The sequence below is a fragment of the Schistocerca americana genome, chromosome 1 (genome assembly GCF_021461395.2).
Source record: "Schistocerca americana isolate TAMUIC-IGC-003095 chromosome 1, iqSchAmer2.1, whole genome shotgun sequence".
Taxonomy (NCBI): Eukaryota; Metazoa; Arthropoda; class Insecta; order Orthoptera; family Acrididae; genus Schistocerca; species Schistocerca americana.
Genome location: NC_060119.1, coordinates 1,146,811,349 through 1,146,828,567, shown reverse-complemented (window position 1 = coordinate 1,146,828,567; position 17,219 = coordinate 1,146,811,349). Strand labels below are relative to the sequence as shown.

Genomic DNA, 17,219 nt, shown 5'->3' with positions numbered 1-17,219 from the left:
GTGCAATAACTTGAAAGGTATTATTACACATTCCTTTCGATGAATTATAGTCATCATTGCATCATCATCAACATCATCAACATCATCATCATCAGCATTGGCCACTGATATTAGCTGCACAAAAGAATAAACGCTTGCTTAACTTTTCACATTCTTAATCTAATCTAAAACCATGTCTTCTGGAAAAAACCTTCTGTTCCATATTTAATAATTTATTTATCGTGTGGCGTACATTAAGAGTTTGTGAATGACAAGAATATACTTACACAAAGATTACTACACTCCTACGTTCAATACCTAATACAGCTTCCGAGCAAGGCAGAATACAAATGGCAATAGATATAGGCGAATATCATAGTTTATCACTCTAGTTGACAATGTCAGTAAATGTTCGTAAGAATCCATGTAGGCACGTGCAGGACATGTTGATACAACATGAGTAACTATCTATCATTCAGCACAGTCACCCGAGATGGCGATGAAGATTCACCCCACGTGTGGAGAGTACGTACACATCTTCCATGGCCGGCTTGGATGCGCTTCAGAGTAGTCTAATTTGCTTAAGACTGGTCAAATTCGGGGCGTTTCACCTGGATGCAGGACTCAATCACTGTGGGGAACTCAATCATTGTGGGGACAGTTTTGTTGCCAGCAGTGTTTCCATTCATCGATGACACTGAATTCAGTTTCCGTAAGACTTGTGGTTGTGGTAAGAGTGGGATGTTTTTTGATGTTAATCTTTTTCGCTCTGTAGGGAATACATTGTGCAATACCGGGAGGTCGAGGTTATCACCAATTTCTGGTATTCAAACAGTAGCGCGCTCTTTCGTCTGATATCAGGAGGTGGAAAGTGGCTCAGGATAGGTAAACAGTATCTGTGAGTAGATCACATTGACCCACTAACGATTCGCATGGCTTCGTTAACTAGTACTTCCATGTTTTTCACCTATGAATTATTGAGCCAGGCAGACTTACAGTATGCAAGATCCCCTCGCTTCTAAACTGATACTATTATTATTCAGCTTAGCTGCGAGTCCGTAGAGGGTGGTATATGTGACGTACAGTATAACTGGTCAGCATTTCCACCCGAGTGTAAGTCGGACCTTCTTTGATCCGCCTTGGTGGGTCGTGTCGTCGGATTTCCTCCTACATGTGCGCGGTGCAGCTCCCGTAAATGTCGTCCCGTGCTGATTCTTCTTTGGCGCATTGGCTGTCTCTGTCGGTGGAAGCTAATTATCTGAAATTGCTGTCGATCGACTTTGGGGTATCTGTTTACTGGAAATTAACAATCAGAATGCCGTAATATCACTTTTATTCCTATTAGATCAATAATGAAACACTCAGGTCACAAACTACTCGTAACCGAGACCATGGCTACCATCGAACAAAACATGAAGAGCTATTAACGCGGACTGCTGACTTTGGCGCGCAGTCCGTATCTCTTACTAGTTTCGTCACAGTTCGTGGATTTCCGATCAATTTCGTATTACTAAGATATGCATTTGTTAATGAACGGGTGTGAATTTTAACGAGGCAAAATTATGATAAATAGTTTTAAACATCGAGAGGCTCCTCCTAGTATTCATGTTGTCATAAATGACTTTAATTATTAAATATAAATAAACAAAATCGGTGACTTTGGCGCCGAGATCGCGGTACTTCCCGTCACGTATATTTCCCAGGCTGACACTTGTTGCTAAGGTCCAGCGCCGAGCCCCACCCCACTACGTGCGACATATGCTCGCTTCTTCACCTAGCCAGCCAGCGTGGGAAATGCTCTCCGACTCTTGGCCGGCTACGGACTACTGCACTTCCTAACTATCGTGAATACATCAATAAGAGACAATAATTTATTAAAACTGGTAAAAATGTCTTCCTCACGTAAGAGGCACCTTACAAGTATTATGTGATGTACAATACACCAATCTGATTGCCAATACTCGAAAACTGTCTGCTGATAATCCCAAGCTCGTGCCACAGAGCCTATGAAGAACGTCATTTCTGCTTTTTCGCTTAGCAGATGCTCATGGAAAGTGCTCCTCAACAGAGAGTGTCCTGTCTGTGGTGATCCCAGAGGTATTTTGGATGCATGTTATAACGTTGTTGGTCTCCCTCAAAATAGACATCTACAGAGCCACTCAAATAATCTCAAAGATGTCCTGGCCAAAATGAGTCCATCACAAGCCATGGACTCACATGGTTCTTTCATGACTCTCCAGCTATTAACTTTTATTCCAGATCTAGTTTTTAATTAAAAACTATTAGCACGTGCAGCAAAAAAATCTTGGGTAGCATTAGAGACAACATTTTCATTGTTACCAAATGTCAACCAGTTTGGTAATCAGTAAGTTATAAGTGATCAGAAAAAGCTATAATCACAAAGGAATCACATATATGTAACCTGTAAACTGACTCTTTCCACATCACTTCGATTTCGATAAAAGCTCTGCGAATGATCTTTGGAACATGTGGCTACCTGCCTCTCAGAGTGACATAAACAAGAAATGCAGAGTAGTAAAGGGTGTAGGAAATAGTTGCAAATTATATTACCGCACATATATGAAACGCCAAAGAAACTTGTATAGGCATGCGTATTCAAAGAGACATGTAAACAGGTGGAATGCGGCGCTGCGGTCGGCAACGCCTATATAAGACAAAAAGTGTCTGGCGCAGTTGTTAGATCGGTTAATGCTGCTACAATGGCAGATTATCAAGATTTAAGTGAGTTTGGACGTGATGCTATAGTCGCCGCACGAGCGATGGGACACAGCATCTCCGAGGTAGCAGTGATGTGGGGATTTTCCCGGACGACCACTCCACTAGTGTACCGTGAATATCAGTAATCCGGTAAAACATCAAATCTCCGACATCGCTGCAGCCGGAAAAAGATCCTGCATGAACGGGACCAACGACGACTGAAGAGAATCCTTCAACGTGACGGAAGTGCTATCCTTCCGCAAATTTCAGTGCCGGGCCATCAACAAATGTCAGCGTGCAAACCATTCAACGAAACATCATCCATATGGGCTTTCGGAGCCGAAGGTACACTCGTGTACCCTTGATGACTGAACGACATAAAGCTTTCTGATTCGCCTGGGCCCGTCAACACCGACATTGTACTGTTGACGACTGGAAAGATGGTGCCTGGTCGGACAAGTCTCGTTTCAAATTGTATCGACCGGGTAGACGTGTTCAGGTATGGAGACAACCTCATGAATGGATGGACCCTGCATGTCAGCAGGCGACTGTTGAAACTCGTGGAGGCTCTGCAACGGTGTTGTGCGTGTGCAATTTTAGTGATATGGGACCCCTCATACGTCTAGATACGACTCTGACAGGTCACACGTATGGTAAGATTCCTGTCTCATGAGCTGCATCCATTCACGTCCATTGTGCATTCCGACGGATTTGGGCAACTCCCGCAGGACAATGCGACGCCCCACACGTCCAGAATTGGTACAGAGTGGCTTCAGGGCCATTCTTCTAAGTTTAAACACTTCCGCTGGCCACCAGATTCCACAGACATGAACATTATTGAGCATGTCTTGCCTTGCACCATGCTGTTCAGAAGAGATCTTCTCCCCCTCATGCTCTTACGGAGTCATTGCCAGTCCTGTAGGATTCATGGCGTAAATGCTCTCCGCCATTACTCCACACAGTGGTCGAGGCCATGGCACATCATGTTGCGGCACTAGTGCACGCTTGAAGGGGCCCTACAATATACGAGGTGTGGCTAGAAAAAAACCGGACTAGTACTGGTGAAACAATAAAACGAATGCAATAAGGCTGAAAGTCGCGTGGCCTGTCACGTGACTCTCGCTCCGCCTACTGCTCGAGTTTCATCTGCCTCCTGCACTCAGTCTGCCCGTGGCGTCTGTTTTAAGTAGTTGACGTTTTGTCTGTGCGTCGGAAAATGTAGAGTGTACAGAAAGAACAGCGTGTTAACATCAAATTTTGTTTCAAACTAGGAAAATCTGCAAGTGAAACGTTTGTAATGTTACAAGTGTACGGCGATGATTGTTTATCGCGAACACAAGTGTTTGAGTGGTTTGTACGATTTAAAGATGGCCGCGAAGACACCAGTGATGACACTCGCACTGGCAGACCATTGTCAGCAAAAACTGATGCAAACATTGAAAAAATGGTAAACTTGTTCGACAAGATCGCCGTTTAACAATCAGAGCAGCGTCTGAGTTAACAGGAGTTGACAAGGAAAGTGTTAGGCAGATTCTTCATGAAAGTTTCAACATAAACAAAGTGTGTTCAAAAATGGTTCCTAAGTGTCTCACAATTGAACAGAAGGAACGCCGAAGAATGATTTGTTCTGACATCCTGGAAAACATTGAAAGTGATCGCACCTTCTTACAAAATCGATGCATTGGAAAACTCCTGGTTCTCCACGACAAAAAAAAAGCACGAATGTCAAAATCGAAATTCAAGGCAATGATGATTGTTTTTTTTTGACATCAAAGGGATTGTGCACATTGATTGGGTACCAGAGGGACAAACAGTGAATCAGCATTACTATATTAGCGTCCTGGCTACCCTACGTGAGCGAGTACGGAGAAAACGGAACGATTTGTGGAGAAAAAAGTCATGGATCCTTCACCAAGACAATGCCCCAGCTCACAGTGCGTTGTCAGTGAAGACGTTTTTGGCAAAACACAACATTCCCATCTTAGATCATCCACCCTACTCACCTGATTTGGCCCCCTGTGACTTTTTTCTTTTTCCTAAAGTCAAGTCAGCTTTGAAAGGAACTAGATTTGAGACTGTTGAAGCAGTAAAAGAAAAAGCGACGGAAGTAATGTATGGACTTACCGAAAATGATCTGCAGCATTGCTATGAACAGTGGAAAATTCGTATGGAGCGGTGTAGAGACCGAGGAGGAGAGTACATTGAAGGAGATAACATGAAATTGTAAATAATTGTAAATAAATGTTTTTTCCAGCATCAGTCCAGTTTTTTTCTAGCCGCACCTCGTATTAGGCAGGTGTTCCAGTTTCTCTGACTCTTCAGTGTTAGTACATGTGTGTGTGTGTGTGTGTGTGTGTGTGTGTGTGTGTGTGTGTGTGTGTGTCTGTGTCAGAAGTCTGACGACTGAATATACAGGGTGTTACAAAAAGGTACGGCCAAACTTTCAGGAAACATTCCTCACACACAAATAAAGAAAATATGTTATGTGGACATGTGTCCGGAAACGCTTAATTCCCATGTTAGAGCTCATTTTAGTTTCGTCAGTATATACTGTACTTCCTCGATTCACCGCCAGTTGGCCCAATTGAAGGAAGGTAATGTTGACTTCGGTGCTTGTGTTGACATGCGACTCATTGCTCTACAGTACTAGCATCAAGCACATCAGTACGTAGCATCAACAGGTTAGTGTTCATCACGAACGTGGTTTTGCAGTCAGTGCAATGTTTACAAATGCGGAGTTGGCAGATGCCCATTTGATGTATGGATTAGCACGGGGCAATAGCCGTGGCGCGGTACGTTTTTATCGAGACAGATTTCCAGAACGAAGGTGTTCCGACAGGAAGATGTTCGAAGCAATTGATCGGCGTCTTAGGGAGCACGGAACATTCCAGCCTATGACTCGCGACTGGGGAAGACCTAGAACGACGAGGACACCTGCAATGGAAGAGGCAATTCTTCGTGCAGTTGACGATAACCCTAATGTCAGCGTCAGAGAAGTTGCTGCTGTACAAGATAACGTTGACCACGTCACTGTATGGAGAGTGCTACGGGGAACCAGTTGTTTCCGTACCATGTACAGCGTGTGCAGGCACTATCAGCAGCTGATTGGCCTCCACAGGTACACTTCTGCGAATGGTTCATCCAACAATGTGTCAATCCTCATTTCAGTGCAAATGTTCTCTTTGCGGATGAGGCTTCATTCCAACGTGATCAAATTGTAAATTTTCACAATCAACATGTGTGGGCTGACGAGAATCCGCACGCAATTGTGCAATCACGTCATCAACACAGATTTTCTGTGAACGTTTGGGCAGTCATTGTTGGTGATGGATGTTCTTCCACCTACGGTCAATGGAGCACGTTTTCATGATTTCATACGGGATACTCTACCTGTGCTGCTAGAATATGTGCCTTTACAAGTACGACACAACATGTGGTTCATGCACGATTTCAGTCGAAGTGTTCGTACGCTTCTCAACAACAGATTCGGTGACCGATGGATTGGTAGAGGCGGACCAATCCCATGGCCTCCACGCTCTCCTGACCTCAACCCTCTTGACTTTCATTTATGGGGCATTTGAAAGCTCTTGTCTACGCAACCCCGGTACCAAATGTAGAGACTCTTCGTGCTCGTATTGTGGACGGCTGTGATACAATGCGCCATTCTCCAGGGCTGTATCAGCGCATCAGGGATTCCATGCGACGGAGGGTGGATGCATGTATCCTCGCTAACGGAGGATATTTTGAACATTTCCTGTAACAAAGTGTTTGAAGTCACGCTGGTACGTTCTGTTGCTGTGTGTTTCCATTCCATGATTAATGTGATTTGAAGAGAAGTAATGAAATGAGCTCTAACATGGAAAGTAAGCGTTTCCGGACACATGTCCACATAACATATTTTCTTTCTTTGTGTGTGAGGAATGTTTCCTGAAAGTTTGGCCGTACCTTTTTGTAACACCCTGTATATCGAACTGGCATATAAAATGAGTTCACATTGTAATCTTGATCAGTACAGGCGTTGAGCACATGTGGTTCCAAATGGAATCACACATGGTAAACCAGAAATGGTGCTGATGCTGGTGGGGGCGCAAAAAACCGTTAATGTATCCCTACTGCGATAACACGGCGCATAGCACTGCAGTGCTGAAGTACAGTACTTCTGTGCGCTGTGCTCCTGACCTGTGGCTGAACTCCGGCATAATACAGAAATGTCAGCGCCGGTCAGGTAAACACACGCAGTGCGCGGAAGCGAGTAACTAGCAGGCGGATGGCGCCTGAGCAGCGAACGACCGCTAAGCTCTGCCAGCACGGCTGCCCTGGGCAAACACCTCTCCATTCCCCCGCCCCTCCATCACCACTCCCTCCTACCCTCCCACCCCCACTTCCCAGGAGCAGCGACGTGCGGCGCGACCTTTTACGACTGTTGGCCAAGGGTCCTTCGGTGCAAGCTGTGGAAGCCACCGCGCACCTGTGGGACTCAGCAACAGCGTCAACACCGCTGGGTGCGAGCAGTAGCTCACTGGGAGGGGGCGTCCGATCAGCCAGGCGGAGGGGAGGGCTCCAGGAGAACACACAAGCACTGATACACTGCAGTTATTCCTCTGGAACCACTCAAAACCAAATTCACTCACCATTATCTCTTTCTCAGGTTCACTTAAGACAAAATGGGAGAATAGTGCGCCATTATGCAAAAATTACACTACTGGCCATTAAAATTGCTACACCAAGAAGAAATGCAGATGATAAACGGGTATTCATTGGACAAATATACTAGAACTGACATGTGATTACATTTTCACGCAATTTGTGTGCATAGGAGCAATCAGTACCCAGAACAACCACCTCTGGCCGTAATAACGGCCTTGATACGCCTGGGCATTGAGTCAAACAGAGCTCGGATGGCGTGTACAGGTACAGCTGCCCATGCACCCATGCAGCTTCAACACAATACCACAGTTCATCAAGAGTAGTGACTGGCGTTTTGTGACGCGCCAGTTGCTCGGCCACCATTGACCAAACGTTTCCAATTGGTGAGAGATCTGGAGAGTATGCTGGCCAGGGCAGCAGTCGAACCTTTTCTGTATCCAGAAAGGCCCGTACAGGACCTGCAACATGCGGTCGTGCATTATCCTGCTGAAATGTAGGGTTTCGCAGGGATCGAATGAAGGGTAGATGGCTCTGAGCACTATGGGACTTAACATCTGTGGTCATCAGTCCGAATGAAGGGTAGAGCCACGGGTCGTAACACATCTGAAATGTAACGTTCACTGTTCAAAGTGCCGTCAATGCGGACAAGAGGTGACCGAGACGTGTAACCAATGACACCCCATACCATCAAGCCGGGTGATACGGCAGTATGGCGATGACGAATACACGCTTCCAATGTGCGTTCACCGCGATGTCGCCAAACACGGATGCGACCATCATGATTCTGTAAACACAATCTGGATTCACCCGAGAAAATGGCGTTTAGACATTCGTGCACCCAGGTTCGTCGTTGAGTACACCATCGCAGGCGCTCCTGTCTGTGATGCAGCGTCAAGGGTAACCGCATCCATGGTGTCTGAGCTGATAGTCCATGCTGCTGCAAACGTCGTCGAACTGTTCGTGCAGCTGGTTGTTGTCTTTCAAAGCTCCCCCCCCCCCCCCCCCCCATCTGTTGACTCAGGGATCGAGACGTGGCTGCACGATCCGTTACAGCCATGCGGATAACATGCCCGTCATCTCGACTGCTAGTGATACGAGGCCGTTGGGACCTAGCACGACGTTCCGTATTACCCTCCTGAACCCACCGATTCCACATTCTGCTAACAGTCATTGGATCTCGACCAACGCGAGCAGTAATGTCGCGATACGATAAATTGAAATCTCGATAGGCTGCTATCCGACCTTTATCAAAGTCGGAAACGTGATGGTACGCATTTCTCCTCCTTACACGAGGCATTACAACAACGTATCACACGGCAAGGCCGGTTAACTGCTGTTTGTGTATGAGAAATCGGTTGGAAACTTTCGTCATGTCAGCACGTTGTAGGTGTCGCCACCGGCGCCAACCTTGTGTGAATGCTCTCAAAAGCTAATTATTTGCATATCACAGCATCTTCTTCCTGTCGGTTAAATGTCGCGTCTGTAGCACGTTATCTTCGTGGTGCAGCAGTTTTAATGGCCAGTAGTGTATTATTTTCACCCAACTACACTGAGATGATATGCAGATATACAGATGGTGGCAGTCTCATGTACACGAGGTATAAAATTGCAGTGCATTGCCAGAGCTGTCATTTGCACATCTACATCTTTTCTCTGTCAACCACCATGAGGGGCATGGCTTGGGGTACGTCCCTTTGTACCAGTTATTAAGTTTTATTGCTGTTCCATTCACGTATGGAGTGCAGGAAGAATGATTGTTTGAAGGCCTCTGTATATGCAGTAATTATTCTTAACTTACTCTCATGATCCCTATGTGAGCGATATGTAGGGGGACTTTAGTATATTTCTAGCATCATCATTTAAAGCCGGCTCTTGAACCTCTGTTAATAGACTTTGTATTGTATTGTATGGAATTGGGGACCCAGAAACGACGGAGAGACTTCGTCCCCGCCATAGCCCTCAGTGGTTCACAACCCCACAACAGGCTACAGCAGTCCACTCACCCCACCGCCACCCCACACTAAACCCAGGATTATTGAGCGGATCGGCCCCTGGGAAATTCTCACACCAGACGAGTGTAACCCCATTGTATGAGTGGTAAAGTAATTATTTTGCATGCATATGTGGAGAAAGTGTTCGCGCCGGACGCTGTGGCCGAGCGGTTCTAGGCACTTCAGTCCAGAACCGCGCTGCTGCTGCCGTCGCAGGTTCGAATCCTGCCTCGGGCATGGATGTGCGTGATGTCCTTAGGTTGGTTAGGTTTAAGTAGTTCTAAGTCTAGGGGACTGATGACCTCAGATGTTAAGTCCCTAAGTGCTCAGAGCCATTTGAACCATTTGAAGAAAGTGTTTGCTCAGCAGTTGGCGACATAGTGTAACTGAGGCGGAATACGGGGAACCAGACCGTATTCGCCGAGACATCTGGAAAACCGCCTTAAAAACGTTCCACAGACTGACTGGCACACCGGACCTCGACACTAATCCGCTGGGCGGATTCGTGCCGGGGACCAGCCGTCCTTCCTGCCCAGAAAGCGGTGCTTTAGACCTCACAGCTAACCGGGCGGAGCATTAACTGACTTTCTCAGGATAGTTTACGTCTGTCTTCGAGAGTCTGCTATTTCAGTTCCTTCAGTGTCTCTGTGACACTCTCTCGTGGATGAAACGTACCTGTGACCCTTCTCTGTGCACATTTAGTATTCTCTTTTAGTCCTATTTGGTACAGATCCCTCACACTTGAACAGCATTCTGGAACCACTTGCACGAATGATTTTTAAGCTGTCTCGTTTGTAGACTTAATGTACTTTCTCAGTATCCTACCAATAAACCCAAGTGTACCACCTGTTTTACCCACGACTGAGGCTGTATGATCATTCTATTTCATATCTCTACAAAGTATTACACACAGGTGTTTGTACAAGTTGGCCAACTCAGTGATATTATACTCATAGGATATTTCGTTTTTTCGTTTTCCGAAATGCAGGATTTTATATTTCTGAACTTTTAAAGCAAGTTGACGATCTTTGCACCACTTTGAAATCTTAAAAAGATCTAACTCAATATTTATACAGCTTCTTTCAGACAGTACTTCATTATATATAACTGTATCATCTGCAAAAAGTCTGATGTTACTATTAATGTCGCCTGCAAGGTCATTAATATACAACATGAACAGTAAGGTTCCATCACACTTTCCAGGGGCACACTTGAAGTTACTTCTATGTCTGACGATAACTCTCCATCTAAGATGTTCTGTGTTCTCCTTACCAAAAAGTCCTCAACTCAGTCACAAATCACTCAATACTCCAGGTGATCGTGCTTTTGACAATAAGCGTAGGTCAAATGCTTTTCAGAACTCATGAAATACTGGATCTATCAGACTGCCTTGATCGAAACTTTCAGTATGTACATGAGAAAAGTGCGAGTTGGCCTTCACATGATCGGTGTTTTCGAAATTCGTACCAGTTGCACTGAGGAGGTCATTCTGTTCAAGATACCACATTATGTCTGAGCTCAGAATATGTTCTAAGATTCTACAACAAATATATGTCAGGGTTATTGGACGGTAGCTTTGTAGATCATTTCTACTACCCTTCTTGTACACGGATCTGACCTGTGCTTCCTTCCAACTACTAGGCACATTTTTTTGTTAGAGGGATCTGTGACAGATTACAGTTAGGAGTTACCTCAGCCGCAAATTCATTATAGAATCCGACAGGGATTCCATCGGGCCCAGGAATATTGTTAAATTTTAACGATTTCATCTGTTTCTCAACGCCGCTGACATTGATACCTATTTCATTCATCTTTTCAGTGGTACGAGGATTAAATTGGCGCAGTTCTCTTGGGTTTTCCTTTTTAAAGGAGCATTTGAAAATGGAGTTAAGTATTTCAGCTTTTGATTTGCGACCCTCAGTTTCAGTTTCTGTCTCACTCGCTAGGAAGTGGACACTAACTTTGGTGCCACTAACAGCATTTATATATGGCTAGAATTTCTTTGGGTTTTGTGAAATAACATTTGACAATATTCTGCTACGGTAGTCATGGAAGGCATGAGGCATTGCTCCCTTGACAGCCAAACACTTTTCATTCACCATTTCTCTCTTTATAGCCCTATGCTTAAATTTACACCTATTATGCAGTAATCTCTATTTCTTTAGAAGTTTCTTTATAGTGGCTGTATACCATGGAAGTCTCCCCCCCCCCCCCAATTATAAACCGTTTTACTGGTTACATATTTATCCAGTTCACGGTCAATTATTCTTTTGAACTTGAGCCATAGTTCTTTTACATGCTCCTGCCATATGCTGAAAGTTGCCTGTTTCCTACTGAGATAGGACGCAACTCTTTTTCTATCCGGTGTAGTGAACATGTGTATTTTTCTGCTTCTTGTAGTTGACCTTTGTACTTTGGTAATCGTTGTTGCCACAACTGCGTCATGGTCGCTGATACCAGTTTCAAAGTGGACATCCTCATAGAGGTCAGGTCTATTTGTTACCACTTAATCCAATATATTCTCATCACGAGTGGGTTCCTAACTATCATGTGTTTTCATAGAAGGCATTTAGTAATGGTTCACAGGATGTCTTATCACGCCAACCAGTAACAGAACTGTAATTTTCCCCAATAATTGTTCTCTACCGACGATTACAGTATAGTTGGGGAACTTATGTACAAGTTAACTGAAACTTTCTCTAAAGTTTTCAGTTACATCAGAAGATGAGTCTGGTGAAAGATAGAAAGGTCCAATTATCATTTTATGCCCAAACAATCTCATGTGCAGCTTCAGTTTCTATATCGATGGATTTGAGTTTCTTGTCTACTGCGACATGTAGAGTAGCTCCATTTCCCATTTGCCTGTCGTTTCGATATACTCTCAGACTTCCCCAAAAATCTCACTAGTATCAATTTATCGTTAGAATCAGCTGTTTACTCACTACTCAGGTGATTCGTGTGAAAAGGTTTCCGAGGTGGTTATGGCCGCAAAGTGGGAGTTGACAGACTGTGAACGCGGAATGATAGTTGAAACTAGAAGCATGGGACATTCCATCTCAGAAATCGTTAGCGAATTAAATATTCCACAATCCTTAGAATCCATAGTGTGAAAAGTGTGCCGTGAATACGACTGTTCAGGCAGTACCTCTCACCACGGGCAAAACAGAGGCCGTTGGCCTTCACTTAACGACCGAAGCGGGATTTTTCTTAGAGTTGTCGGTGCTAACAGACAGGCAACACTGCGTGAAATAATCTCTAAAATCAATTTGGGACACACGACGAACGTATTCATTAGGACATTGAGACGAAATTTGGCGTCAATGGGCTATGACAGCAGACGACCGACGCGAGTGCCTTTGCTGACAGCACGACGTCGCCTGCAGCGCCTCCCCTGGACTCGTGACCATATCGGTTGGACTGTAGACGACTGGAAAGCCGTGGCTTGGTCAGATGATTCCCGACGTCAGTTGGTAGGATCTGATGGTAGGGTTGGAATGTGGTCTAGACCCCACAAAAAAACCATGGACCCAGGTTGCCATCGAGGCACGTTGCGAGCTGGTGGTAGCTCCATAATGGTGTGGGCTGTTTTTACTTGGCAAGATAAAACTGAACCGATCAATCACTGTATATGGTTATGTTTTGCTACTGGGACACCGTTTGCAGCCATTCATGGACTTCATGTTCCCAAACAATGATGCAGTTTTTATGGATGACAATGCGCCATGTTACCAGGCCACAAGTGTTCGTGATTGGTTTGAAGAACATTCTGGACAATTCGTGCAAATGATTTGGCCACCCGAATCGCCCATCATTAATCCCATCGAACATTATGAGGCATAATCGAAAGGTCAGTTTGTGCACAACATCCTGCACCAGAAACACTTTCGCCATTATGGACCACTATAGAGTCAGTATGGCTCAATATTTCTACACGAAAGTTCCAACGCCTTGAATCCGTGCCTCGTCGTGTTGCTGCACTAAGCCGGGCAAAACGAGATCTGAGACGATGTTAGGAGGCATCCCATGACATTTGTCCCGTCAGTGTATATCGCCACGGTCACCCAGTCCTAGTTTATAGGCCGTCCAGCTAACGGCATCCAGCGGAAACAAAAACTTGACTTTCAATATTTCACATAATTACTGACCCAGCTTAGAAACTTCAGATTCTGTCGTCATCTCCTCATCAACAAAGATAATCCTATCAAGACAAGTATTACAATTAGAAATGTCTTGAGGGAGGGTAAGTCAGGGCCAGCAAAAATACCGTACTATACTCATCCAGTAATTGAGACTGAGATCACTTAGTGACTCCCAACAAACTTCACACATCATTTCAAACCTTTCCGAAACCGTTTCTCGCTTGCTCCCTTTACATAACAATGAAAGAAAAAAAAGTTTATCACTTACATTTCCGCAGTAAAACTTGAGCGTCAGGTGTAACATTTTAAATTATTTATTACTAATTATTTTCGGAACACATTTTGCTGGCAGTATCCACATATAACACTGAATGTAAATGCAAAATTATATCACTATACGACACACAATTCAGAAGAGATGCATGAGAAACTTTCCTTTCCATAAAGCAGAGTGCAAGTTATCCAGACTACATACACTGTTAGAGAATGAGAAACTTATACACTTACAACAAACTTTGCACATACTTTCAAACCTGTGCGAAACTACTTCTCGCTGGCACGTTCCTCTAAAACGAAGAAAGAATGAAAGTCTATCGACTACATTTCCACTGTTCGTACAATAAAACTTGAGTATCACCCATGACATTTTAATTTGTTACTTCTTTTCTCCCCCCATGAACCATGGACCTTGCCGTTGGTGGGGAGGCTTGCGTGCCTCAGCGATACAGATAGCCGTACCGTTGGTGCAACCACAACGGAGGGGTATCTGTTGAGAGACCAGACAAACGTGTGGTTCCTGAAGAGGGGCAGCAGCCTCTTCAGTAGTTGCAAGGGCAACAGTCTGGATGATTGACTGATCTGGCCTTGTAACAATAAGCAAAACGGCCTTGCTGTGCTGGTACTGCGAACGGCTGAAAGCAAGGGAAAACTACAGCCGTACTTTTTCCCGAGGGCATGCAGCTTTACTGTATGATTAAATGATGATGGCGTCCTCTTGGGTAAAATAGTCCCCCATTCGGATCTCCGGGCGGGGACTACTCAAGAGGATGTCGTTATCAGGAGAAAGAAAACTGGCGTTCTACGGATCAGAGCGTGGAATGTCAGATCCCTTAATCGGGCAGGTAGGTTAGAAAATTTAAAAATGGATAGGTTGAAGTTAGATATAGTGGAATTAGTGAAGTTCGGTGGCAGGAGGAACAAGATTTCTGGTCAGGTGACTACAGGGCTATAAACACAAAATCAAATAGGGGTAATGCAGGAGTAGGTTTAATAATGAATAGGAAAATAGGAATGCGGGTAAGCTACTACGAACAGCATAGTGAACGCATTATTGTGGCCAAGATAGATACGAAGCCCACACCGACTACAGTAGTACAAGTTTATATGCCAATTGGCTCTGCAGATGACGAAGAAATTGAAGAAATGTATGATGAAATAAAAGAAATTATTCAGATTGTGAAGGGAGACGAAAATTTAATAGTCATGGGTGACTGGAATTCGAGTGTAGGAAAAGGGAGAGAAGGAAACATAGTAGGTGAATATGGATTGGAGCTAAGAAATGAAAGAGGAAGCCGCCTGGTAGAATTTTGCACAGAGCACAACATAATCATAACTAACACTTGGTTTAAGAATCATGAAAGAAGGTTGTATACCTGGAAGAACCCTGGAAATACTAAAAGGTATCAGATAGATTATATAATGGTAAGACAGAGTTTTAGGAACCAGGTTTTAAATTGTAAGACATTTCCAGGGGCAGATGTGGACTCTGACCACAATCTATTGGTTATGACCTGTAGATTAAAACTGAAGAAACTGCAAAAAGGTGGGAATTTAAGGAGATGGGACCTGGATAAACTGAAAGAACCAGAGGTTGTACAGAGTTTCAGGGAGAGCATAAGGGAACAATTGACAGGAATGGGGGAAAGAAATACAGTAGAAGAAGAATGGGTAGCTTTGAGGGATGAAGTAGCGAAGGCAGCAGAGGATCAAGTAGGTAAAAAGACGAGGGCTAGTAGAAATCCTTGGGTAACAGAAGAAATATTGAATTTAATTGAGGAAAGGAGAAAATATAAAAATGCAGTAAATGAAGCAGGCAAAAGGGAATACAAACGTCTCAAAAATGAGATCGACAGGAAGTGCAAAATGGCTAAGCAGGGATGGCTAGAGGACAAATGTAAGGATGTAGAGGCCTATCTCACTAGAGGTAAGATAGATACAGCCTACAGGAAAATTAAAGAGACCTTTGGAGATAAGAGAACGACTTGTATGAATATCAAGAGCTCAGATGGAAACCCAGTTCTAAGCAAACAAGGGAAAGCAGAAAGGTGGAAGAAGTATATAGAGCGTCTATACAAGGGCGATGTACTTGAGGACAATATTATGGAAATGGAAGAGGATGTAGATGAAGATGAAATGGGAGATATGATACTGCGTGAAGAGTTTGACAGAACACTGAAAGACCTGAGTCGAAACAAGGCCCCCGGAGTAGACAACATTCCATTGGAACTACTGACGGCCTTGGGAGAGCCACTCCTGACAAAACTCTACCATCTGGTGAGCAAGATGTATGAAACAGGCGAAATACGCTCAGATTTCAAGAAGAATATAATAATTCCAATCCCAAAGAAAGCGGGCGTTGACAGATGTGAAAATTACCGAACTATCAGTTTAATAAGTCACAGCTGCAAAATACTAACACGAATTCTTTACAGACGAATGGACAAACTAGTAGAAGCCAACCTTGGGGAAGATCAGTTTGGATTCCGTAGAAACACTGGAACACGTGAGGCAATACTGACCTTACGACTTATCTTAGAAGAAAGATTAAGGAAAGGCAAACCTACGTTTCTAGCATTTGTAGACTTAGAGAAAGCTTTTGACAATGTTGACTGGAATACTCTCTTTCAAATTCAGAAGGTGGCAGGGGTAAAATACAGGGAGCGAAAGGCTATTTACAATTTGTACAGAAACCAGATGGCAGTTATAAGAGTCGAGGGACATGAAAGGGAAGCAGCGGTTGGGAAGGGATTAAGACAGGGTTGTAGCCTCTCCCCGATGTTGTTCAATCTGTATATTGAGCAAGCAGTAAAGGAAACAAAAGAGAAATTCGGAGTAGGTATTAAAATTCATGGAGAAGAAATAAAAACTTTGAGTTTCGCCGATGACATTGTAATTCTGTCAGAGACAGCAAAGGACTTGGAAGAGCAGTTGAATGGAATGGACAGTGTCTTGAAAGGAGGATATAAGATGAACATTAACAAAAGCAAAACAAGGATAATGGAATGTAGTCTAATTAAGTCGGGTGATGCTGAGGGAATTAGATTAGGAAATGAGGCACTTAAAGTAGTAAAGGAGTTTTGCTATTTGGGGAGCAAAATAACTGATGATGGTCGAAGTAGAGAGGATATAAAATGTAGGCTGGCAATGGCAAGGAAACCGTTTCTGAAGAAGAGAAATTTGTTAACATCCAGTATTGATTTAAGCGTCAGGAAGTCATTTCTGAAAGTATTCGTATGGAGTGTAGCCATGTATGGAAGTGAAACATGGACGATAAATAGTTTGGACAAGAAGAGAATAGAAGCTTTCGAAATGTGGTGCTACAGAAGAATGCTGAAGATTAGATGGGTAGATCACATAACTAATGAGGAAGTATTGAATAGGATTGGGGAGAAGAGAAGTTTGTGGCACAACTTGACCAGAAGAAGGGGTCGGTTGGTAGGACATGTTCTGAGGCATCAAGGGATCA

The 17,219-nt window shown here is 44.1% G+C and overlaps 1 protein-coding gene across 1 annotated transcript in view; it reads left to right on the top strand.

Annotated features, from left to right (window-relative positions):
* LOC124597374 (tubby-related protein 4) overlaps positions 1-17,219 on the top strand; it is a 500,962-nt gene that overhangs the window by 21,913 nt on the left and 461,830 nt on the right. The gene's annotated exons all lie outside the window — the stretch shown is intronic.